Here is a 25,780-nt window from a genome sequence, read left to right on the forward strand (position 1 = left end):
CATTTTTTAAAATCCTGTGTGTGTGTGTTTGTGTGTGTGTGTGTGTGTTAGGTATATGGACAAAAAAACATACCATTTTTAATGACATAAGGGTGAGTAAGGATGACAGAACTATTCCTTTAATTCAGGTTTAAGTCTAATAATAACATTAAACATCTTTGACGTTACGTCCCACACTATGGTCTGCAATTCACAAACAAGACCGCCTTAAATTATCTTGTCAGATGAACCATTACCTTCATACTTTGTTCTTTGAAGAGAGCAACAATCATCTACTGTCTTATGACATAGGTTCTCGATAGAGAGAGAGAGAGACAGATAAAGTTCACATCTGCTCTCACTGAAGGAAATTCCAGCTGATGTCACAGCCGAATTCCTGCCAATGGCCTGAGCCATTTCCTCTTGTAAAGCCAACTCAGTTCATTTGTAACACAGCAGATGGCAGTGTTGAGTTATTCAACGCGATTCTGTCACCAGCAAAGGTTACATAAGGTAAGCCCAGTTGATTTTTAAAGTTTTGTTCAAGGAAACAATAGTGCTCAAGCTACAAACTTTCAGTTAGCAGCCCAAATCTTTAAACCACCCGCATACATTCACTTCTGTGAATAAACACATTAAGTGATGCAGACAAACCTCACATACCAAGTCCTTAGTCATTCAGCATTGACGCCAACAGACATGATCCATTCTCAAGATATGTGCAAAATGATATCATCATATTTGCAGCATTCATTTTCACGTATTTATCGCAATTGCTATATTCATACAAGACTTACTCATTTGAAGGACAGACTGGTGTGTTAATCCGATGCTTTTTCTATTTCAGCAGGGTTTCCTAAACTGAGCTAAGATTGGTAGATTAATTTTTAACAAAGTATAAATGTCCTGAGGATGAATGTTATTATAATTTGCCTTCATTCAACAGACGTCACATCTTGTTAGACTAAGTTCACACAGCATAGCGCTTTCTTCAGTTTTAGGGGGAAATATGCTGAATGGATTTAAACTTGGTTGATTGTGTAAAACTGAACTAGGGTAGCCTACTATAATCTTAGTATCTGAAATATTAATCAGATTTGCTGCTATTAATATGCAGGGAATTTTAGAACTCGTGAATGACAATATCTGTTGAGTTTTAGCATGTTTTGTGGCTAATTGTGCATTAAATTCAAATGTGTCAGTTATTGTGTTTGTACAAATGTAGGAAAGAAAGAATTTCTCAGGTTCTCCAGTTGGTGGCGTCACTAATTTGTGTTTTCCAGATTTGGGACCCTGAACTTCAATAGCTCAAAGAGACTAGATTTCTGGGATACTCTGGATTTAACAGTCTTCGATTACACTATAGGCTACTTTTTATGACTGATTAGCATGCTATCGTTTAAAGCTTAATGCTGTTTAAAGATACTAATACTAGCTCAATCATTTAAAGAAGAATACATTTGACTACATATAATAGTAAATTAAGTGTTAGCCTTTTGTTTCCTCGTGTAACGTTATGTTTATTGCATTAGCCCTGAGAGCATGTATGCTAACTCTACCAACAAGCTACTTTTTAAAATACTCCTTGTTCCTGTGCTGTTGTTGTTGTGCAAAATTTGGATTTACATTTAGGTCTAATCCAGCTGTGACTTTAGCATTATTATTTTAAATAATGCTATTACCATGGTTTAATTAGCTACACAAGAAAATTAGATCTTTGTAATATCTCAATTGTTTCTCCTAGATAATAATGAATGAGAGCCAATGGAGACTTCTTCTAATTATAAGTATCATCCCCGCTTGGCGAAAACAGCCTAAACTGGTTGGCTGGTTTTAGCCGGTCTTCCAGCCTGGTCATAGCTGGTTTAGCAGGGTTTGGGCACTTCTTTAGATGGTCAGGCTGGGAGACTAGCTGACCAACCAGCTAAAACCATCTTAAACCAGCTAAGACCAGCCCTCCATCTTAGGCTGGTGTTAGCTGTTTTTTTGTGTGTGTGTGTGTGTGTGTGTGTGTGTGTGTGTGTGTGTTTTATTCCAGCAGGACTGCTTCTCTTAAACATAAACTCCTTTAGAGATCTCTCAAAACTGATATGTCTCAAACTGTGCTAAAATAGGCTGGTTTTAGCTTTTTTTGTTGTTATTATTATTTTGCTTTCAACAGGGTTGACATCAAAAAGTTTAAAAAAAAACCTGGTCTAAGCAATACCAATTTCCTCTGGGTAGATAACTCTTATGTGACTTGTTTTAGGAAAAAATATGCCTTGCTTTGTCCCTTTCAAAATGGCAGATGTTATGTCTGAGAGGAGAACGAACCAAAAATAATGAACTCAATGAGCACGATTAGAGTGTGATCGTGCACAGGCAGATATTGCGTTTGGCGGGAAATGCAGCTATTGGTATTCAGTGGCGCTAGGCATTATGAATCTGTGAGCTGCCAACACATGAATATTCAAGGCATCAGTGTTACTTGAGCACTAAGTGTGACATCCTAATGCGTCCGCTCTTCATTAAGTTAATTGTTGCACAGTCTCCAAGTCGATTCAGAACTCAATGAGCTGCTGCTTTAGTGAGATCACCATCCATTGTGTTCATGTCGGCCAGCTAAGGTGTTATGTGAATTATAAATATGATTGCTTATGTGAAAACAAATGAGATAGATGCACACTTTAGGGTCAATGAGATATAGAAGAGTTTAGTACACTATGTACTTAACTGTGTAATGTATGAATTTTATAAGGTTATTTTGTCATTGAACATTTGAGTATGTAAGCCCCTCCCCCTCTGCTACGTAATTACAGCTGCGACAGTGGAGTGCATGAAGTGTCCAACATTCCACAATTCATTTTTTAGGCTAATTAAGTGCATCATCCTGGTATATAAAGCACTTTGGAATTTTCAGTGTGAACAACTACAAATCGACATTGAATAGTAGTGCATAAGTTGGGACGCACCTTTTGAGATACAAATATATAGGTGTATTCATTGTTATTATTCCACAAATCAAAGTCACATGGAAGGTGCACATTCCAGTGTGTGTTTGTTATTCTGTCGTGGTTTCTGCAAATAAGGAAGCATGAAATGGAATTAGACAATCAATGCTTTGTGATAATGGTGAATTTCATTGGCTTACCTTTTCCTCTGAGCTTTCTAATAGGAGCGGCCCGCGAACAGAAAGCCAGGTATATATTGTCCTGAGGGGGAGGAGTTGAGTTATTAAGAATGTCATTGCATTGAATGCGTGTGTTTTCAAATGCATGTGGGTTTTTTATAGTTGATATAGATCATGTTAAAGAAGATGCTTTTATTAATGTTTGTAGAATGATTAGGCAATTATCCTAATCGCCCTGTTAAACTTAGACTATTATAATGACAGAGGGTTGTGATTGGACTGTTGGAATGTGGGGGGAGGAGCCTCATCAATAAAGAGAGGCCCAAAGGTTTGGTGGCTATGGAAAAAAGGGTGTTTGTTGGACCTGTAGCCAATGCTTTTCTTTTCTTTATGTACTAAAGGCCCACTGAAGTGCCTTGGAAATATGCAGCTTTGTATGATGCGTTGACGTAATTTCCACTGAAACAGGAAGCGAAGGAGGGACATATTGAATGGCTATATAGCCAATAGCGTTTAGTTTCCCTCACAGACTGCAAGTCGTACTTGACAGCACCATGGAAGCGAATCCAAGCGCTGATGATACGTTGGATTCAATAGTAGAGGTGTGAATAAATTCTAGCCATTTCATTCTTAACCAACGTACAGTTGGAAAACAGAATAAAACTGGAGCGTTTGAGCAACCGAACACACGTCTCCAACCCATATTGCTCTGTGACGTGTCAACGGTCGCTTTGGCCAGGTGGTATTTATAGCATAGGAGGCGGAGCTTTAGATTCTAGAGAGCATTTAATTGGACAGAAGAAGTAATGAGAAGCTGAAGTCCGCGGTGATCTCATAAAAATCCCTGATCCATTTTAGTGGAAGTGAGAGACTGTGCGTTTTGAATGCTTATATCTCCTAAATGCAAATTTTGTCATAAACAGCTTATTCATAACCTCAAAACTGCCGTCGGCAACATTTTTTGGATCATATTCAGTGAAATCGACACTTTAATCCGACAGAACAACATAAATAAAGTGGTTTTAGAAAAAAAAACCGAGCTTCTAACTCCACCTGGAGCGTGTTATTTGTTTTGCAACAACCCACAGCTCCCGGATCATCGGGTCCAATCAGCGCAGGGGGGTGTGAGATCTGACTGTCAATCACAGGTCGTGCACACGCCACCCCTCGCGCACGTTACAATCACATGCACACGCCTGAAGTTCACGCAGTAACGAAGAGTGATGGCGGAAAAGATTCCAATTCCTCGGTTAACCTCAAGAGCTAGGAGGTCAAAAACAACACAGGAAAAGAGAAGACCTGCTGAAAAGAAAGAAGTAAAAGGAGAAAGCGACCATGCCCGTAATAAAACCAGGATCAACATCGGATCGGCATTTGAAAGGTGGAGAGATTTACGTGATATAATAGGGTTCAAGCTGGATGCAGAGCTTGCAACATTTCTTCTCGACAGGTAATTGTGCTTTATCAACTAGTTACTTTATTTCTTAGTGTTATGTTAGTAATCTAAGTATGTTTGCCCAAACGTGTTGGTATGGATAGCTAACGTTCATTTTCACATAAAATCTGGTGCACACGCACTGACGAGCACAAACTCAGTGGGAGGGTATTCGTTGATAGTGGGGAAGGGGCATGAGAGTTGTAAACATTCAAAATTTTGCCTAAGTCCACTCAATCTGCCAGACTTGCTGAGTGCAGCTTTAAGGCTCACATATTCATACTAAAAGCTACATTTTATTTTTAAAAAAATCTGATTTCATGGGGCCTTTAAGTGTTATCTTAATTGTTTCTTTCTTTTGTTTTGTAATTTGGTTCTTTACTTCTATGTTCTATGTTGGATGACCATAGTCCCTGTTACACTCTCAAAATTGTTTCTTTGGCCAACCTTCCATTGTCCGATGGAGTAATGTAGACCAGGGGTTCTCAAACATTTTGGAGCCAGGGACCCCTTACAGGGGAAAAACATTTCCAAGGACCCCCTCATATTTATAACAGTGACTGAGCCTAAAGTTAATGTGGGAGCGGTTAATTAAATATTTTGACACAAATAGTCTCCACCCAGGGTCATATGCAGGGTTTTCTAAATAGCATACTGAGGTCCCAAAAGTGATCTTGCTAGGGGGGTTGGGGGGCATGCCCCCCCCCCCCCCCCCCCCCCCGAGGAATTTTAGATTTTCTTGATCTACACGTGCATTTTAAGGTGTTTTTAAGGCCCAAAATTTTACTTTTATTCTTGATATACCCAGAAAGAATGGAAGTGCAATGTGACAACATGTCCCATAGGTGGGGCACATGGTAACATGACCATATGACAGATTAAAATGTTATCTGATCTAATCAAACAAATATACAAGACAAACAAAAATATTTTCTCAATAAAATACAATGAACTTTTTCATATAAAATAATGGCATTTTAAAATAATTAAAAATAAACTAATTTTTGAGTTTGACAACGAACACACAGCTATATATTACAACATAGTTCAAAACATATTCATTGTAACGCAGTGTGACAACATGACCCACTTGCACAACTGGGATTTACGTTGTGCCCCGCTATCCCCTATATTTCCTTTCCCGGTTGATACTTTGTCTTTGCAAACTGATTGTTTCTGTCGTTCGTTTAAAACTTCTATCTAAAACAGCTGTTTAGTTTAGCGATTTACATCTTATCTCGCACTTTATGACCGAATAACTGAAGCGTCATGCGGAAATTCGCGCTCGGCTTGCAGCTTCTGTGAACATAAACCCGCCTACTTTGATTTAATCTCCGACTCAAACATTTTGACATTGACGAGCGCTGTTAGTCTGCTGAAACCGCTCAGATGAGAAGGTCAGTTATCATCGCGATGTTTAATATCCTTGCAGCACCAAATTAGAGTTAATATTAGGCAATTATTTCACAACTTTCATTATACACATAGAAAAATTACAGAGGCCCGGACCTCAGGGACCTCAATTGTGGGTATACGACCCTGTCCCTATGCACAAATTTATAATTTACTGTATTTTCCAGAAAATAAGTTGCACCTGAGTGTGTAATACTTTGTTGCGCTCTTGAGGCGTAGTAGGCCTACTTCCCCTCACTCCACAGCAAATCCTTAAATTAATGGTATTCAGAACAAAACGAGAATGAAAAATTATACTATTAATAGATAATAATACAAATAATAATAATAATACTATACAGACAACATTTATTTAAAACATCAAGTCTAAACGAATTAAGTTGAATCGAAACTGAAAAATCGATTAAAAAATCAAAAAAAAATATTATTTGACATTAAATGCATTATATAAGTCACTTTGGAATAAATAGCAAGTTTTCAGATGCTAAAGAAAACATGACTTATAGTCGGGAAAAACGGTAGGCTGTTATAAATTATTTCGCGGACCCCCTGGCTATAGTTCACGGACCACCAGGGGTCCGCAGACCCCACTTTGAGAACCACTGATGTAGACCACTTGTACAATAACATGAGAAAACTCTCTGAGCAAATAAGGTCGGCAACTTACAGCAAGCAGCTCAATGTTCTGGTCACAAATTGTCCTTTTCACCGTGACATGACCAGGATGACACCATTGATCATTCACGTAGAGACATACACCTCCTCCCAGTTCTTTTTTTACCAGTCATCTCTGAGTCTCTATCCATTCTACGCAGTGAGAATCCTTCTATCTCTGGTATCCCATCCGACAGCCAAGTCTCCTTGAAACACAGTTGGCTGCTCTGTCGATAAAGGCGCTCGTACTGAACAAGAGCCGTCAATTCATCCACTTTTTTCTTTAACCAAAGAGTGGACATTCCGCATGATCACTGAGTGTAACACTGAGTTTATACCTCCGTCGTCCTCTGCAACCTCTCTTCTAGCCTGGTTAAAACCAGACCATTCTCAGTTGTAACTGAGTTATGGTCTGGCAAAGCGTCATAGACAAATCATTTCCAGAGGAGCGTCACCAACGGATGTCGCGGATAGACCTAAACCCAATCAGAGCGATGAAGGAGATGACGGCGGAGAAACATCTCCGAGTGTTGTTCTTTGCTCGGTTTTTAACTAAAAGGAAACGTTCAAATCGCTTAAAACAGACGCGATAGCTGATTGGAACGAGTGATGTTCGACGGCGGCATCCATCTTTGTAATGTAGGCTAAAAATCTGCTTCAAAATCCCAGCGCTGTCGTCATCGTGTAAAGCCCGCCCCAACGTTTCTGATTGGTGCCTCGATTTCGGCGGATTGGAAATGAGCTTGAATGAGCTCTTTGCCAGACTAACTTTCAGAGCAAATCTAAATTTGACCGGAAGTTGTCTGGGTTTTCCCAGGCTACCTCTCTTCCTGATCTTAAACTTTATTCCGACAGATTGACATCAGGAACAAATCCACCTGAAGCAAAAAGCCGTAACTGCAAAAGTCCCAGCCGACAATAGATGAAAGGCATTTATTAATCTGCATTAATATTAGTTCATACAAATAAAAACTGTTTATAGTAAGTCCATGTTAGCTCAGTAAATTCAGCTGATTTTGATGTGACAAAGTGATATCCAGTGCTGCGAAGGTTACTTTGGAAATGTAATAGGTTACAGATAACAAGTTATCCTATTTAAAATGTAATAAGTAGTGCAACTATTTCAATTACTTTATTAAAGTAATGTAACGGATTACTTTTTGATCACCTTTTCTATATTTCTAACAAATGTTTTCAACTTAACCATTTTCAAACATTTAACCAGGCAGGGTTAACCTTACAGTATTACTCAACACTGATTACTGTCAGACTTTCAAAATCATTCATCAATAATTTTATTTTAAAGCACAGCCACCAATCAAGACTTGAGCACCTCTTTTCCTTAGAGATCGTTAAAATGCATATTTAGAATCATAAGAAATCATTTATTGTGTGAACAGCCAATCATAGCGCTGCCTCCTCTCACGTGACATTTCTCCATTCATTCTCCTTTATCTCCCACCAAACTCACGGTTTGTGAGTTCCTGCCCAGTGTACCGCGAGTTTCGCGGGAGATAATTGATAAAACGCAGGGAAGGCAAGAGAGCGATAACTTTAACCGCCGGTCTCTTTTTAATACACTTTTTAATGTCATATACCATAATATTTGCTTTGTTTTATTTTTGTTCTGTGGAATATTTTCTCATTTAAGTTTTTGAGGAGGCACTCCTGTTAACTAAAGTTGACAAATGGTGTTAGCAAACTCTCCTAGATTCAAACCCTGTCATTATTGTGCTATAACCGGGGCACTTAACCAACCAAGATTGCTCCAGAGGGACTGTTTTTGCAGTGAATCTGCTGTAAGTAGCCTTGCGTAACAGCCATTTACTAATTAGCAAATAACGAATAATTGGAAATTATCAATCACAAGGGCTATACCCCACAAGTCATTTCATAGGCCCTAACCTGTTACAGTTTGTTTGTTTTGTGTGAACACATTAAAGGATCATATTTGTTTAGCATAATTATAGCCAATTTGATTGAACAATACGGTAAGCTTTAAATGTTTTAATTGAGTGTATTTTTGAGTTGATTTGTCCTGCCTGTTTTCAACCAATACTTCCATGTGTTTTTTTGGTTTTGGTTTAATAAATGTGTTTTCATTTAGGATGTAACCAAATAGTCCAATTAAAATTTAAGGTGGACCAACTGTAATAAGTTAAGAAAGTTTCACGGCCAATGAAAAACATTTTGATCTACCACACTAACCTTAATATTGTATATGTTGTGAGACATCAAAAGTTGGGCGTGGATGTGGAAATATAAAAAGTCCATGATTTTAAGAGCCCTCAATAAACTAATTTGTGACTAGTAAAACAATTACACTAATATTAGAAAATATTAGAGATAAATATTGCAAAAAAGTTTTACTTTGTCAGATTATGCATCTACTTTTGGACATCAATGGAGACAATTTCTCCATCCAAATAATTTTGAAATCATCAGGATGCTCTAATGGGGTCATGCTAACCAGCAAAAGTTTTACCTAATGGCAATGACTCACTGTGTCTATTTCTAATTGGGAAATCCTTGAAAATGTTGCAAATCAAGAATCAACCCAACAAGAATTGTATGTTTGTAAAAGTTTTTACCTCCTACAGTTAATTCAGTTTGTAATGGTTGTGTTTACATATTCATTTATTCAGTCCTGCAGTGTTTCACCTACACATTTTTCAGCATTAATTATAATTAAATAAAAAATATATACTTATACTGTCAGTTTTATACAGTGGATATAAATACACACCCTTGTAAAAACAAAGATAAATCATATCAGAACTGTTGCATGTTTCATGTAAAAACAACCTATGCAATACTACTCAAAACCAGTGGCACATTTGTACGGTGGCCGAGAGAGCTCAATGTGCTGCAACTGAAGAAAACACATGCAAATAGAAAAAACGCCAGCAAATTAAGAAAAACATCACCATGTGCTGCAAAAACTCCCAATGCAACTGGATACAAAAACACGCTAAAAATAGCACAAAACTGTTTCAAAGAGACGCCAACAAGTGACTAACCTGGCTGGGACATGCTTATTGCTCAATGTCTACTCGTAAGTGATTTTGTCGATGATTTGAATGGTATGTTTTTTTGTTTATTTTAACATCCTGATTGTATGTGTGTTGAGTATTTGCAGTGCTTTTCTGTATTTGGTTGTATTGTGAGTTTTTGCAGCCCTTTTCTGTATTTGATTGAGTTGTGAGTATTTGCAGTGTGTTTCTGTATTTGGTTGACTTGTGAGTATTTGCAGCGTGTTTCTGTATTTGATTGAGTTATGAGTTTTTGCAGTGTGTTTCTGTATTTGGTTGAGTTGTGAGTATTTGTGTAACGATGAGGCAGCAATGAAGCGGAGAGAGAATCCAAGAGCAAGCACGACTTTAATGAAACAATCAGGTAATCCAGGGTGAACAACGGAACACGGCACTCAGAACAAGGAACAGCTACAACGACCGACAAACCACAACTGAAACACAGAGGTATAAATACACAAGCAGACAAGCTAAACAAGATAACAAGGGGGCGCGGTTAATCCGAGACACCTGGGGAGACTAATAAACAAGACAAGGAACACCTGTGGACACTGAGTAAACAATTAACAAATGAAAAGACACATGGCAGGATCATATGACAACCACGGAAACACGTGACAGACAAGACAAAACCCACACTGTGACAATTTGCAGTGTGTTTCTGTATTTGGTTGAGTTGTGAGTATTTGCAGTGTGTTTCTGTTTTTGGTTGAGTTGTGAGTATTTGCAGTGTGTTTCTGTATTTGGTTGGATTGTGAGTATTTGCAGTGTGTTTCTGTATTTAGTTGACTTGTGAGTATTTGCAGTGTGTTTCTGTTTTTGGTTGCATTGTGAGTATTTGTAGTGTGTTTCTGTTTTTGGTTGACTTGTGAGTATTTGCAGTGTGTTTCTGTTTTTGGTTGCATTGTGAGAATTTGCAGTGTGTTTCTGTATTTGGTTGCATTGTGAGTATTTGCTGTGTGTTTCTGTATTTAGTTGAGTTATGAGTATTTGCAGTGTGTTTCTGTATTTGGTTGACTTGTGAGTATTTGCAGTGTGTTTCTGTTTTTGGTTGCATTGTGAGTATTTGCAGTGTGTTTCTGTTTTTGGTTGCATTGTGAGTATTTGCAGTGTGTTTCTGTATTTGGTTGCATTGTGATTATTTGCAGTGTGTTTCTGTATTTAGTTGACTTGTGAGTATTTGCAGTGTGTTTCTGTTTTTGGTTGCATTGTGAGTATTTGTAGTGTGTTTCTGTTTTTGGTTGACTTGTGAGTATTTGCAGTGTGTTTCTGTTTTTGGTTGCATTGTGAGAATTTGCAGTGTGTTTCTGTATTTGGTTGACTTGTGAGTATTTGTAGTGTGTTTCTGTTTTTGGTTGCATTGTGAGTATTTGCAGTGTGTTTCTGTATTTGGTTGCATTGTGAGTATTTGCAGTGTGTTTCTGTATTTGGTTGACTTGTGAGTATTTGCAGTGTGTTTCTGTATTTGGTTGGATTGTGAGTATTTGCAGTGTGTTTCTGTATTTAGTTGACTTGTGAGTATTTGCAGTGTGTTTCTGTTTTTGGTTGCATTGTGAGTATTTGTAGTGTGTTTCTGTTTTTGGTTGACTTGTGAGTATTTGCAGTGTGTTTCTGTTTTTGGTTGCATTGTGAGTATTTGCAGTGTGTTTCTGTATTTGGTTGCATTGTGAGTATTTGCAGTGTGTTTCTGTATTTGGTTGACTTGTGAGTATTTGCAGTGTGTTTCTGTATTTGGTTGAGTTGTGAGTATTTGCAGCACATGTCTTGTCAAACTAATGAAGATATTTTCTTAGTTTGCTGGTGTTTGCATAGTTTATTTTAAATTATTTATCTGTGCACATTATTGTTTTTTTTTTTATTCATGTACCCTTGTAATCTTTAAAGTCTTAATCTTTTTAAATGCATCAAATGTCAACCTGCCACTCACATGAGATCAACCAATAGTAAACCACAACATCCAATCATGTCCCACCCTACATTTTTCCCCATCCCAAATGGAACCCTAAGCCCTTGTGATCTTCCTCCGAGTCCACACTTTCGTGACGTAATGGCGCTCTGACTGTTGGTAGAAGTACTGCCGCGGAGTGTGGCTGGGCAAGAGCACACATTGAGGGTGCATATCAGTCGCAAAGGGGGCACTCGCAAGCACCCTTCGGAAACCTAAAATGACAAATGGGACACCCTACAGACTTGTGGACTTAACATTCGCCATTTTAAAGCCTTGTTTATATTTTCGCCTGGCAAGTCCGCAAGTGCTCTTGAAGTGTGCCATTTGGGACAGGGCCTGTTTCACTTGGATATAGGCTACATCACAATAGAAAAGACTATCGCAGACTATATAAGACCATACATATATATATATATATATATATATATCAATAATTTGTTTTGTTTATTGTGCATTTTCACTGGTCTGTTAAAAAGTGCAATGGTATTACGAAATATGCTCTCCAATTCTGAATTCTGACTTTATTAAATGCAAAAATGCTAAACAAAAATAGACCATTTGGGAGCAGACATCTCAGTTGCATCATTGTGGTGGCAGAGAAACAGTGGTAACAAGTGGAGGAAAACTCAATAATCCACTGAATAAGAGAAAAATGTCTTGTTGTGCCTTAGTATTCTGTAAAAAATTTTTGAAGACAAACGCAAACGTTTATGGTTGCAAGCCATTAAACGGACAGACTGGACTGATGAAACCTGCGACGATTACCCTACTATTAAATCATGATTTTGATGTAAACAATAGGTTTACATAATACAGTATTCACATTTGCAGTTCATCTGGGGCGTAATGTGTTAGCCCTACAGTTACAGCATGACATTATATTTAAACTTATAACATTTTACATATGTAACATTTAAACCTATAACATTTTTATTTCACAATTCTGACTTTTTTCTTGCAATTGCGAGTTTATATCTCCCAATTGGTACTTGATAACTTGCAATTGTAAGTTCATATCATGATTATGAGAAATAAAGTGAGAATTGCAGGATATAAATTCAATATTCTGAGGAAGAAAGGCAAAATATCGAGTTTATATCTCTTAGAATTGTGAAATATAATTGTGAAATACTTGGAATTGCGAGGGGGGAAAAGTCAGAATAATGAGATATAAACTTGAAATTACCATCTTTTTTACTCTTTCGTTCCGTGCTTCCACTGCAGAACTGTCCTTTTCTGCCTTCAGGTAGGCTCCACCCACTAAATACATCATTGCTGTTTGCAGACACCCAAATGAAAACCCTGTGACAGTTTGGTCACTTTATACCTACTTTGGGTGAAATCTTCCTTTAAGTATTTCCTTTGAAATGGGATATAATAGACGGTAGCGATACCGTCTCAGAGGTGAGGGTAATCACAGTGACATGTGCTGGCTTGTGATAGGGTACTTTCAATAACAAAACACACCAGATAGATAATTATCTACAGACATGATCTTTGCGTGAGTTGCAGATCAACCGTCACTACATTAATTATAGCATCATTATCGTTAAATGCTTGTTCAGACAATACCAAAGAGGCATTTCAGAAAAAAAACCCTGCTTTGTTCATCATTGTCTCATACCTCATCCTGTTTCATTTTTGTCTCGTCTATAAAACACAACTCATGCTCGACTTTTACAGACACGTGATTGATACATTAAAAATAATAAGCTGTTTTTTTCCGCATAGCTGTAAACAGGTCAGTTTAATTTACTTTAAATAACCTGCTCAGCGAGACTCTCTTCAAACTCTTACCCCACCCTGACGGTGAAAAGAGAAGACTAGCCTTACATGAAGACACTAAGGGCCCTATTTTAACGATCTGAAACGCAAGTAACTTTGTGGGCAGATCTCGGCCCGACGCAAATCTAAAATGGGTTGGTCTGAAGTAGTTACTCATAGCTGTGGTTTGGCCATAACGTGCAATAAATCAATCAGAGCGTCTTCTCACATTTAAAAGCAAGCGCGCTTGTTCTATGGCGGATTGCTATTATAATGGCGGATTTGCCAGGGGCACGCCAGGAGCGGTTCTCATCAGGGCCGTAAAAGACAGAGAAGTGACATTGTATGGGGATGGGAGAAACCCACCCAAATTAGCTTCGGTTAAACAGGTGTATAATAATTTCGGTAAATGTGTAAGCTGGATTTATGCCTATTTTTTCACATCTTCATGGACACCACAATGATTTCCCTCGTGTGGTAATATTTTTCCTTGTAATTATGTATGGTTTGCACAAATTAAAAACTGCTGCGTCTGTGTAGATGAGAGAAGCAAAGTGTATGAGCGTTGTGCACACGCTACATTATGGCCAAGTATGCGCCCTTAAAATAGCGTCTGGATAACGCGTATCATGTACATGCTATTTTCCGGTTCCAGAAAACAATTCTGCCAGCGGAATTGTTTTCTGGAACTGAAAAATAGCACCGGGGAACGTTTGCGCCGGAACATGCCGCCTCTTTTCCCTGAACCGCCCCCGGGAGCGCAAGTTCATTCCCTAATTTACCGACGTGCGACTGTGGAGGGAAAAGTCCGCTGTGCGTCGGGTGCAAACGTACATACATACATACGGTGTACAAAGTCAATTGCGCTGGGTGCAAGATAGGGCCCCATGCCTGCGTTTACACTGCAAGTCTTAAAGCACAGATCTTATCTTTTGACCATATCTGGGTTTTTTTGCCCTGGCTGTTTACATTAGCCCCTTTCACACAGCAATCCCGGTAAATTACCGTAAAATTGCAAGAACGAATTTACCTGTAAATTCAAAAATGTGTTGTTCCCAGACGTATAGGTAGGATGTCCAGATATCGAATATGTATATGATTTAAAACCTCTTTTGGAAGTGTTCAGAACAGATGCGAAAAAATAGGATCCCGAGCTGATTTTTGTGTTCACACATGTGCAACAAATTTCGATCTGTGTCAGATGTGAGTAAGAAATCAGATTTTTTTGTGCCAGTGTAATATAGCCCAAGTTTATACTAATTTATGCTATAGCACCCCTTGTGGCAATTTTGAGAAATCATAGTGCTTAGCGCTTTTAGCAATACCGTGATCATGTTTTTGATTTCCATGGAATGCATAAAATTAAAAAAACAACAACAAAGAAAACATGCAGTGTAAATTGCTTTGGATGAAGGCATCCACCAAATAATTAAATGTGAACTATACGCACAAAATGCAGCCACAGGGGTTTGTATTCACTTACTTGCTCTTTTAAGACTATTTCCAGCTGATGCAAATGTGCCACATCCTATTGTTTGACATTTCAGAAGCATCGAAAGGTTTTTCAGTAACATTTTAGTATATTCGTAATCTACACATTTAAAGTTCAGTTAACATTAACAATGCAGATTAAATGCTTTATACCCAGTATCTCCGAAAACACAAGTAAATTATGATTTTACAGAAATATAAAAGCATAAATGTGTTAAAGAACATGAGACTTGCCAGAAAGTGCTGGAACTTAAAGCAACACTAAGTAAGATTGTTTACCTTAAAATAATGTTTCCAAAATTGTTTCAGTGGTTCATTAAGTCGTAACTGTCACAACCACGCCAGGCTCCACCCTCACACAATCACAACGCACTCCCTCTCCTGAGTACTGATCACATACCTGCACATCACACACCTGCACATCATCAGTACTGCAATCACCTCCTGCTTATAAACCTCACTCTCACTCTCATTCTTTGTCCGGTATCGTTTGCATCAAGACGCTAACGCTGTGCTTACCTCCTGGACTCCAATATCTGCTATCAAGTCTCCGTGTGATTTCTCCAAGTCAACTACATTGATCCTAATCACCAGTTCATTCTCCTGAGTCTTCGCAAATTCCAGTTTGTCTTCATCATCACCTACTGCAAGTATTCGAACTGTTATCCGTGGTTGATCGTCTGGATCTCTTCTCACCCACATTCCTTCACCTGCATTGCTGAACTTTCACCTGGTTGTTCAATAAACTTTATATTACTTGCATCCTTGTGCCAGTCCCTTCTGTCTTGTAACAGTAACAGGGTGAAAGGCACTTATGCCTCCGCTTTGCGTTCCTATATCTGCTATAACCATGCTATGTAAGATTGCCAGATCGGGTCACGTTTCTGTAGTTCTAATGAGACATAAGAAAACTACAAATTTGACTTGCTTTACGTCAAGCGTTACAATAGTCTTTATTTTGTTTTTCTTCGTTTCAGATATCGCAATACATCATACTTTCATGAAATCATGCAACATACTCTACCTTGTCTGTGGACATCGTTCATTCTGAAGCCGGTGCTGGATAAACAGCGAGCGTGCGTGCGACAGTAGGCTGCGGTAAATTATTTACAACAGTGGTAATGGACAATTCTGCTTACAACCTGTAGGGGGACCACAGAGGAAAAGTTACTTGGTGTTGCTTTAAATGTTGCTGTAGGCCTCTTGACAGCCTTGATGATATGACACTTGTCTTATGAATGTTTGAACCGTTGCTTTATGGTTAGCTTTTTATCCGGGATATTTGATCTAACCATCTATTCAACAATCAAACCTTCTCTCATTCCAATCAAATGAAATACTAAATGGAGTCTCATCAGAACTATTCAATGTGGATGCAAATTAGTAAAGAATTTAAATATTAAAAAGTATTTAAATATAATCGTATATTTGTAAAATAAGTTATATTACGTTGAATTGTAATACATGTAATTAATAAGAAATGACATTATAAAGACAACTAGGTCTTATTTTATTTTACTCTTTATGATGATTTTAATTATACTCTCATTATTGTAATACAGTGATGTTTTACTGTATTAAAGTTAAATTTACTTTACAAAAAAAAAAGATATAGGCCTATTAGTTTTTCACATATACAGTAATGAGAATCAGAGTGGGCAGAGTGTTTCATTGACAATAATATTCTGTTAAATGTAGCATATGTTAGCTGTCCTCTTTTTTTCTGAACAAAACTGGAAGCAATTGGATCTCTGTTGGCATGGGGGAATGTGGTATGGAAGTAGTATAGTACACAAAGCACTCATCTATGTAACGCGCTATGACAGCGCCTTAGATGAACTCTCCATTCTACATTATTTAATGAGTGGCCCTCTGTCACACATGGTTGCCCTGCCTGCCCAGGCAAGGATGCTAACCTGCACGATACAGGGCCAACGCGCTCCCTGCTGAGAAAGAAAGAAAAGAGAAAAAGTGTAGGAATGCAGAGGGACCCCTCGCACATTGTTTCAAATCCAACACTGTTGGTTCAGCAATGCTTGATACACATCGGCTACAATGGGACCACACCTGCTCGACAAAGTAGAATTAACCGGCATCACATTGCAAACACGGCCTTAATCAGAGTCATCCATTTATTATTTCATTCTGTTAATTCGCGTAGTTGAAATTCATGGGTGGATATTATGCTACTTTAGTATGCCTCAACCACCAACTGTGTATTTTACCCAGAAATTGAATTTTAAAGCGATGTGTGTGTTTAATGAGTCGGTAAAGATTAAATCAGATCTCTGAGAAGAGAAGAGAAGTGTAACAGACGTACCAGGTTCAATCAGCAGCCAATCACAAAGAGCACCATCTCCAGAGTACTGATCACGCACACCTGATACCAGTCAAGTCATTCATCAACCACAGCATTAAGCACACGCCTCTAGCTTCATTATAGTCTGGTCTCGGTTTGAGTAAGGACTACTTTCCTGTTTTACAGCCTTTTCAAGTCAGAAGTTATACTGCTTACCAATGTTCCTGGTCTCCAGCGAGTCATCTCCCGGTGTTTCCTGTGTCATCAGTCTCTACGAACGCTATCCCGAACAACCTGAAGCGTGTGCGCTCCACTCCCACTCCATCTATCACTAACTGCTTCACGTCTGTTAAGGATAATCCTTCTCTCCATTTACCAGCAGTGTTCCAATAAACCACCATATATCACTCTAATCATCTGTCTGTGTCATTCCATAACAGAAGAGAAGAAAAGAGTGCATTAAAAAATGGCTGTTCAAACATTTTTACCTGGCAACTGAAATGTCCATTTTTGAGAAGATAAAGAAGGTGATACTTTAAAGAACATTATGAGGAGAGGGGGAGAGGTCTGGAAATCCAAATATGAATTTGATGGCGAACACCTGAGGCTTTAAGTGGATGCGAGGCCATTAAAACAGATATTGCCATAAAGCATGACAAAAGCTCACTAAATTGCTTTCAGGTCACTTCATAACATTAATTTTGACATTCAAATTTGAATCTATTGATTATCTGTTATTGAGATATAACCACAAAAGGTGCGCTAATAATAAGTACGCTAATCTAAGAATTCTAAGAAAGTTTTTCTGGACTAGTAAGTGAGATGACAATTCTAGATATTCAAATTCAGAAATAATTAGATTTTGTAATGCATTCTAAATTCATACAGGTCAAAGATTGTCCTCCTACGCTTTAGTTTAGGGTCCAATTCTCACTATTAACTAGTTGCTTATTAGCATGCATACTACTAGGTTATTAGTAGTAGTACTTATTGAGCACATATTAAAGCTACAATATGTTATTTTTTTCGCCACTAGGGGACCCATAGCGACCCCTAGTGGCGAAAAAATAACATATTGTAGCTTTAATATGTGCTCAATAAGTTATGTTGAGAATATGAAATATGTTACAATGTTATTTTAGCTATATGTTATTTTTTTCGCCACTAGGGGTCGCAACCTATGCAATAACAAGCATAGGTTGATGACGCATAAACGGAATTATGGAACTTGTCGTCATGTTGATTGATCTAATAATGTTTATGGATGAGTGAATACATCGATGTTTTTAACATGACTGTGGTATGAAGCGGCGCGAGTGCTACTGAGAGACAGATATCAGCGCCACACACGAGTCCCGCGGATATTAAAGAAATGAGGACATATTTCATTCCACCGACTAACCCGCGAGTCCAGAATTACTCACACAGGTCAGTTTATTAGACGAATGAAACTTGTGAGGTAACGCAGCGCTGCTTCACTTGGTCTACGCTATCACACTCAACTACATTTGAGTGTGTTGAAAATTATAATGTTATTCTATGTGTTAGTTTGTCTGTATGAAACTAGCAGTGAGCTAGATCAACATTAGAATAACATACGGATCATATTCTAACATTGCATCATGTTGAGCTATATAACATTGATTAGTTTTATGTACATTTGCTCACCTGTCTAATAAAGTACATGCAAGAGCGGCGTCTCTGTCAAGTCAAAGTTAGTCGCGGACGTGGAGCTCTCGGCATCTCGAAAACGCCACGCTGATATTGATCCTGGTTTTAGTTCTCCTTTTGTCCCAAAGTCTGCTTGCCATGGTCCATAATGTTTGAACGAAACAACAACAGCGTGAGCGTGTCGCCGCTAGACATAACGCAGTTGTCCACACATGCCGCCATGGTTACAATGGCAGTACGAGCGGAAACCAGGTATAACGCGGATATTACGTCATTGACAGGCGACAATGACCAGGGACGAGCCGTTATTTAAAATAGGAATTTCTCTGAAATTAAAAATCTTTGGGAACTTTTGGGACATTGTTAAGTTTTGTACACAGCAGGAAATATATCACACTGTGCAAGTGGTTTTTGGATATTTTATTACAAAAATCTTACATATTGTACCTTTAATGCCTTGACCTTATTCTACATCTCGAATCGTACCCCATACTTAAACTTAACAATTACCTGACTATTAACAAGCAATAATTAGGAGTTTATTGAGGCAAAAGTCATAGTCAATAGTTAGTTAATAGTGAGAATTGGACCCTAAACTAAAGTGTGACCAAATCTTTTCCTGACATGACAAATCAAATCAGTAAAATGTGCCTACCAGTAGACATAATAGTCATAAATAACAGTCTGCACTCATGTGCTTATGCTGTTTTCTGAGGTCTCACCATTTTTGACGTCGTGGGGAGTCGGATCAGCATCCTTCAAGTTAAATGACATGTGCATCACATGATGTCATGTCATAAATCTCTCGTCAGTGTCAGAGAAGAAAAACCTGCTTGTGTCTGTGACAGAGACTGTAAAACACACCACAGTGTCTCCGTCCATCTGCCGTTAGTGGCATAAGAGCCAAGAGGAAAGAAACATCTCAAATAAGATTCGTCTCATTTATTTCTTTGAAAAAGTGATGAGATTAGGGATGCTTAAAAGGATAGTTCACCCAAAAATGAAGGTGAGTACATGACAGAATGTTCTTGTCATTCCAAACCTGTATGAATTTATTTTATTTTTCCTTCCCAGTAAATTGAATGCGTGTCTGTGTTTTTGTTTCTTTTTATATCATACATTTGACCTCTTTTTGGATACAGGTTTTTCCACATTCTGTACCTCATGGTTTCATATCTTTCCAAAATAGTGCTGAGTTTGTTTACCAAAAGTGTTTTGTTTACTGCTCCCTGCTAATATATGGTGAAACACACATCTATCAGAAATGAAAACCAAGTGATAATTCTCCATATTTTTATTTCCAGGCCTAATTTTTGAGGAAAGTTCACCCCCATGTACGGGTTGCTTTCCTTAATTAAGGTTTAATGCAGGCCCCTTGTCTTCACATCTGTTAATATTTGGTTGTGTCCACTTCCATGGTCTCTCAGTGTCCAGCCACATGTAAGCAGCGCTGTTTAAATAAGAGAAAATTGTTGATATGAACAAGGCATGGTGAACAGCTGCGTCCATTGGAGAGTGGGGAAGGGAACATCACTCACAGAGCATTCTAATGGCTAATTAAAATGGCCTCTTCCTAATAGCCTGTAATAACAGCATCAAATTGCCTCGACAAATAAACAAGAATTCTATTAGGAGACCAAGAACAAAGGTAATGAAATGCCTGTGTTTTAGACACACAGAAAAGACGGTTAAGAAGGTTCATGATGACCAAATTCAATAGTGTTGCCTAAGTCTCCATAAAGCCGCAATAAATGCAATGAAACCTATAATTGTTTCTTAAAAGCATAATTTTAAGCTCTAATTAAAAAAAATCTTTTATTTTACAATACATATACTAATTTAGTTACATTTACTAAGGGATTAAGGGATTTTTTATTTTTAATAGTAATCCTATAATATGTTTTGTGCAGTAATTTAAGATGAAGCCTGCTCCCGTTGTACTGGATATGTTTTAACCTAACATCAGCCTTTGTAAAAAATGCATAGGTCTACTTTTATGAATGCATTAAATATTTAATATGTAATGTTATATGACATCTTGAGATTCTATTTTTAATTTACATGATTATAGAGCTCGTACTATATTTAAAATTATATTTATTTTAAACATTTTAAATAATAATCCATCAATTATACTTCAATAGTCATGATTACAATGACCAAGGAAGCAGATTTAGATGTAATTTGTGCAGTTATATTAAATGAATGTTTCTGTTTTACCTTGTAACTTATGTTTATAATTTATATCTGTCTTGACTATCTATCGTATCGTCCCTCTGAGCATGACTGCATCTTTCCAGATCGTGTCTTGCCAGGTTTTGACTTTGTTTACTAGAAATGACTACATCTGTCAGTCATTATGGTTATACACATCTCTGGGGTAAAAATTATATCATTAAAACCATAGGTGTGACTCATGCTTTACTGATGGTCAGACAGCAGGGGTTTTTACTTTCGGTGTTGTCATATGTGCTATTTACTTACCACGATTCCTTCCAGGATACAAAACCATTTAAAGGTTATGAAAATCCACCATATTTAAAATTCCATTTCTTCATAATATCAATTCAGCTGCAATTATGTAGTGATTTTAAAATCGAATCATGCTATTAACATAAACCTTTTGCTTTTGGATGAATTAACTTTATGCTTCTGTACATTTCACTTAGTGTTGAATGAACCAAAATGTGTAGGCATATTTGGGTTATATTCTGGTTTTTGAGAAACATCTTTCACATCTTGTATTATATTGAGTCAAAATCCGAGAACATTTACACTGAAGCTTTCAGAAAAATCTCATGGAAGTATTTATGTTTCTCAAGACAACATGGTCATGATATGCATTGTGGCTTAAATATAAAATCGTCATTGCTCAATATATATAAAAAAGAAATGACCAAATAATCAAAAATATACAAAAGCAGCAATAAAGGTATACAGTATCCTTTTCTCTCTTCCTTTATGTCTGTAAGCTCCCAGAATGTTGTACAGTAACTCCTAGCACTTGAACTTATAACTGAATAGGAAATACGTCAATAGGAAACAAACCCGTTCTCGTAAATGTACTATTTATGTTCATGCAAATCACTGAAAGCAGACAGTATGACAGTGTTATGATTTACAAAATGTAAGCTTTTCTAATTTGATTTGAAATGTGATAGACGTGCCAGAATGAATGAATGAATGACTTAGCCTTGGCAGACAAGCACATTAAACTAAATGAGGCTGTATGCGTGAAAGGCAGTAAAAGTTGGACGCATTAATTTTTTTCTGTTTTTTAGAGAAATGCATGGGGTTGCCATGGCAGCATCTGAGGAAGAGGACAGTCCTTATGGCTACATATACTGTAGATTTTCTCTAAAGAAGCTGATATAGTCCTCAAGATACTTCATGAGGCCTTTTGTGTATTTGCGGGCTATTCAGAACCAACATTTGCCATTCACAGTGCTTCAGATCCATATCGATCTGTTATAAAAGACCAAGAATATTTCACCAGCAGTCATATTTCTAGTTAAGATAACATTTGTGTGTGATCCGTTCTGAATGTGTAACTGGTAGGGGAGAGCGCGGCACAACCTAACACATTTTTTTTCTTTTTTTACACAAGCAACATGCACATCTCTGCTACAAATGAACACTTTAAAGTTTTTTTCTACCATTTTCGTACAGTTGCACTGAAAGTGACAGAAGTGCAACTGTTACAACTTACCCCATATGCGGGGTTAATTGTAACAGACAGAGGGGTTAGTTGTAACACTTGTGTGTAACACACATAATTCAGTACTATTTTATCTGTATAGTTTGATATTGTTTGTGCATCTGTATAGATACATATCCATGCATCCATCCCTCATCCAAACATCCTTCTATTATGGATCAATATCATGGATAGAGATATATGAAAGGGGTGCACAGTTTTGCAATAAATAAATAAATAAAATCATCAAATATTGTAATTGCAATTGAATTATATTTGTGTGTGGCAGCTGCATGCAAAAGTATTATTATTAATAATAATAACAGTAATAATAATAAAAACGATTAATTTTAATGTAAAGGGTTTATTAAACAGGCTACATTCTTAATAAATAAACAAGTGATCAATGCATAGTAAACAAAAGTGAAAAAAATCATACTTTGACATTTAAATTCCAACATTGTTTGTGAAAGTCCAACAAAGTTAAATGTGGCAAAATAAATACTCAAACCTGAAAAGTTGTGTGGCCCTGTTGTCATTTCATTATCCTTCTACACTTGGCGGCTTATGCCGAGTTCAGACTGCACGATTTTCAAAATAATCGGGTCACAGTTGTTTTCACACTGCATGACTATCTGGGGTAACATTCAGTTGCTGCTGTGTTCACACTGCACGATGGATCGGCGACAGGAGGTTTCCACACTGCATGACTTTACAAAAGAAAGAATCGCCGACAACTTCTGCCTGGTCCGCACACTACGTTTCACAACCAAACAAACGCGAGAAGTGATAGGAAATAACGGAAGATCACGCGTGCGTGTATGAAGGTAAATCAGTAGCTAAACTCGAGAGCACGTAGATGTGAATTTGAGAACTTGTAGCCTACAATAAATATTCGTACTTGTATGTAGGGATGCACCGAATCCAGATTTGTGGGGTTCGGCCGAATACCGAATCCACTGGTTAAGATTCTGCCGAATCCGAAACCGAATATCGAATCCTACTCTCATCCTCAGTCCATTAACACAGTAAACACATTAATGAAGTAAACAAAGTGGATTTTTTATTTTATTACTGTAAATAATAAACACTACTTTTACTTTTATAACTGTAAAAAAAAAGAAAAGAATAAGCAACATTATGCATTTTAACAGCGGCGATGTTGTGTAGCCTATTTAGAGTCCTTGCCACCATGAGACAAATCGGCATTGCAAATTGAACATGTAGCTCGACTTGAATTGCCTTCTTTCACTGAAAGTACTGCCAAACAACACTTTTTCTGCTCACGAGTTCCATTTTCACTTTCTCACAGCCTACTGCATTCGAACGGTCCACCTACTGTAGCGAGTGGAAATAAGGTGTGGCCAGGGGCGGACTTAACCATTAGGCAAAGGTCGGCAATTGCCTTGTGCCCCGAGCTACCTAGGGGCCCCCAAAATGCCCCATTAAATTATGCTTACGTTTTTGTTTTTGTTTTACTTTTCGCAAATTATATATTTCTAAAAACATTTGCGAAAAAAGGCATCAAATCATTAGTCGCAGACAGGAGGGGCCCCCCACCTCACTAGATTGGACTATTCCATTATCTCACTTTCTGCGTGCGAAAGTGACAAGGCTGTAATGCGCCAAAAAAAACTGACGGAGAAAAAGAAGTGATTAACAGACAGTGTACAGAAAAACCAGGAAGCGGGAGGAAAGCAAAACGTTTTTAGCAAAATTGCAGAAGGTAACAAACTTTTTTGTGATGCCCGCTGACAATGACAACAATGCTAACGATATGTTACTAGTCCATGGCCGTAGCTATGGAATTATTTTTGTGCCGATAATAATGAACGTAACTTTTCAAGAAATCAATGAAAACATAAACTGAAACTGAATAAAATATCTTTGAAACTGAAAAAGAATGAATCGCAAGCAATTTTCTTGACTTTGTTTTTAATACACTGCATGTTTTGCTAACTATTCCTAATATTTCTTTTACTGATCTAAACTTACAAATGCGCTTCCAGAGTTTTCATTTACGCTTCTGAAGTTTTCGTTTACGCTCCCTGAGTTTTCGTTCGCTGTTCTGACACAAATCGCTCGTGGGGGCGGGGCTAGTAGCAGTGTGTTCTCATTGGCTACTGAGTTTTTGATTGACAGCTTCTTGACCTGGAAGTGAAGACGTCAGTGTTGCTTACTTGTGGATGTGAGCGTCTGTAAGCGCAGCTTTCTATTTAATTTTAGTGATATTAAGTTATGTTTGTTTTTGAATTTTATCTGTATTTACCTGCTGCTACTACTTTGTCAACAGAAACTTTTAGGAGCGCAAGAGATCTCTTCAGTCTATTCAGGTGTAATTGTACATCAAAGTAGGCCTACTGTATATGCCTACTTAAAATATTGTGTCCAAAGTTTTAGGAGAATATTTGTTTATTCCTGATGATTCTTTTGCATGTTAGGCTCTGATTAGGTTTGTGCTATTACAATTTAAAGAGAATAGCCTACTACTAGTATACGTGTGTGATATATTCAGCCGTCAAGAAAGTTTCACTTCAACCAGGTAATCAAGGTTGGCAACCATCAAATTTCTCATTGTTACCATATGCATTTACACCATCAAAATGTATGATCACTTAAATAAGAGGAATTTAAACTATGAAAATTACAATCGTGGCTTGCTGTCAGATGATACAGACCTCAAAGGACATTTCATTACATATTTCACACAAAGAATGTTTTTGTTGCCATTTTTTTAATCATGCTGATAATTTTATTTATTTAATTTAGTTAATATTATCTTCTAACATTTAAAATTGTAAATATATTTGAACAATCATCAACAGGTTCAATTATGACTTATAAAATCAGTTAAATGAATTTAAATAAAAAATTAAATAAATTTACATACTTTATTGTCACTACAGCATATACACAAGTATCAAATTGAAAGTCTTGGATGCGATTATGTTGTGACAGGAAAGACCAGAAGCCACAAAACATTAACTGCATACTATACATGTAATGCACAGTATTCTCATAACAGGCTATACATACAAAATGCATGATTACAAAGATTTTTAAGGAAATAATCCATCTCTGTGAGTCCATATAAAACAAGTGGATTGTAACCCATGTAGGACAGTTGGTCGGAAGTGATTTTGAATAGTTAAAACAGTTTACATTATTAGTATTTTTCTTATCCTATTGTTTCAGTTCAGAAGGCATTGATTCATCCACTGAGGTCGCATGGACATCACGGTCACTGTGTGTGGTTTTCGCAGAGATGGATTACTTTCCTTAAAATCT

This window comes from Rhinichthys klamathensis, unplaced genomic scaffold (assembly GCF_029890125.1).
Source record: "Rhinichthys klamathensis goyatoka isolate OS25496 unplaced genomic scaffold, OSU_Roscu_1.1 h1tg000554l_1, whole genome shotgun sequence".
In the NCBI taxonomy this organism is placed as follows: Eukaryota; Metazoa; Chordata; class Actinopteri; order Cypriniformes; family Leuciscidae; genus Rhinichthys; species Rhinichthys klamathensis.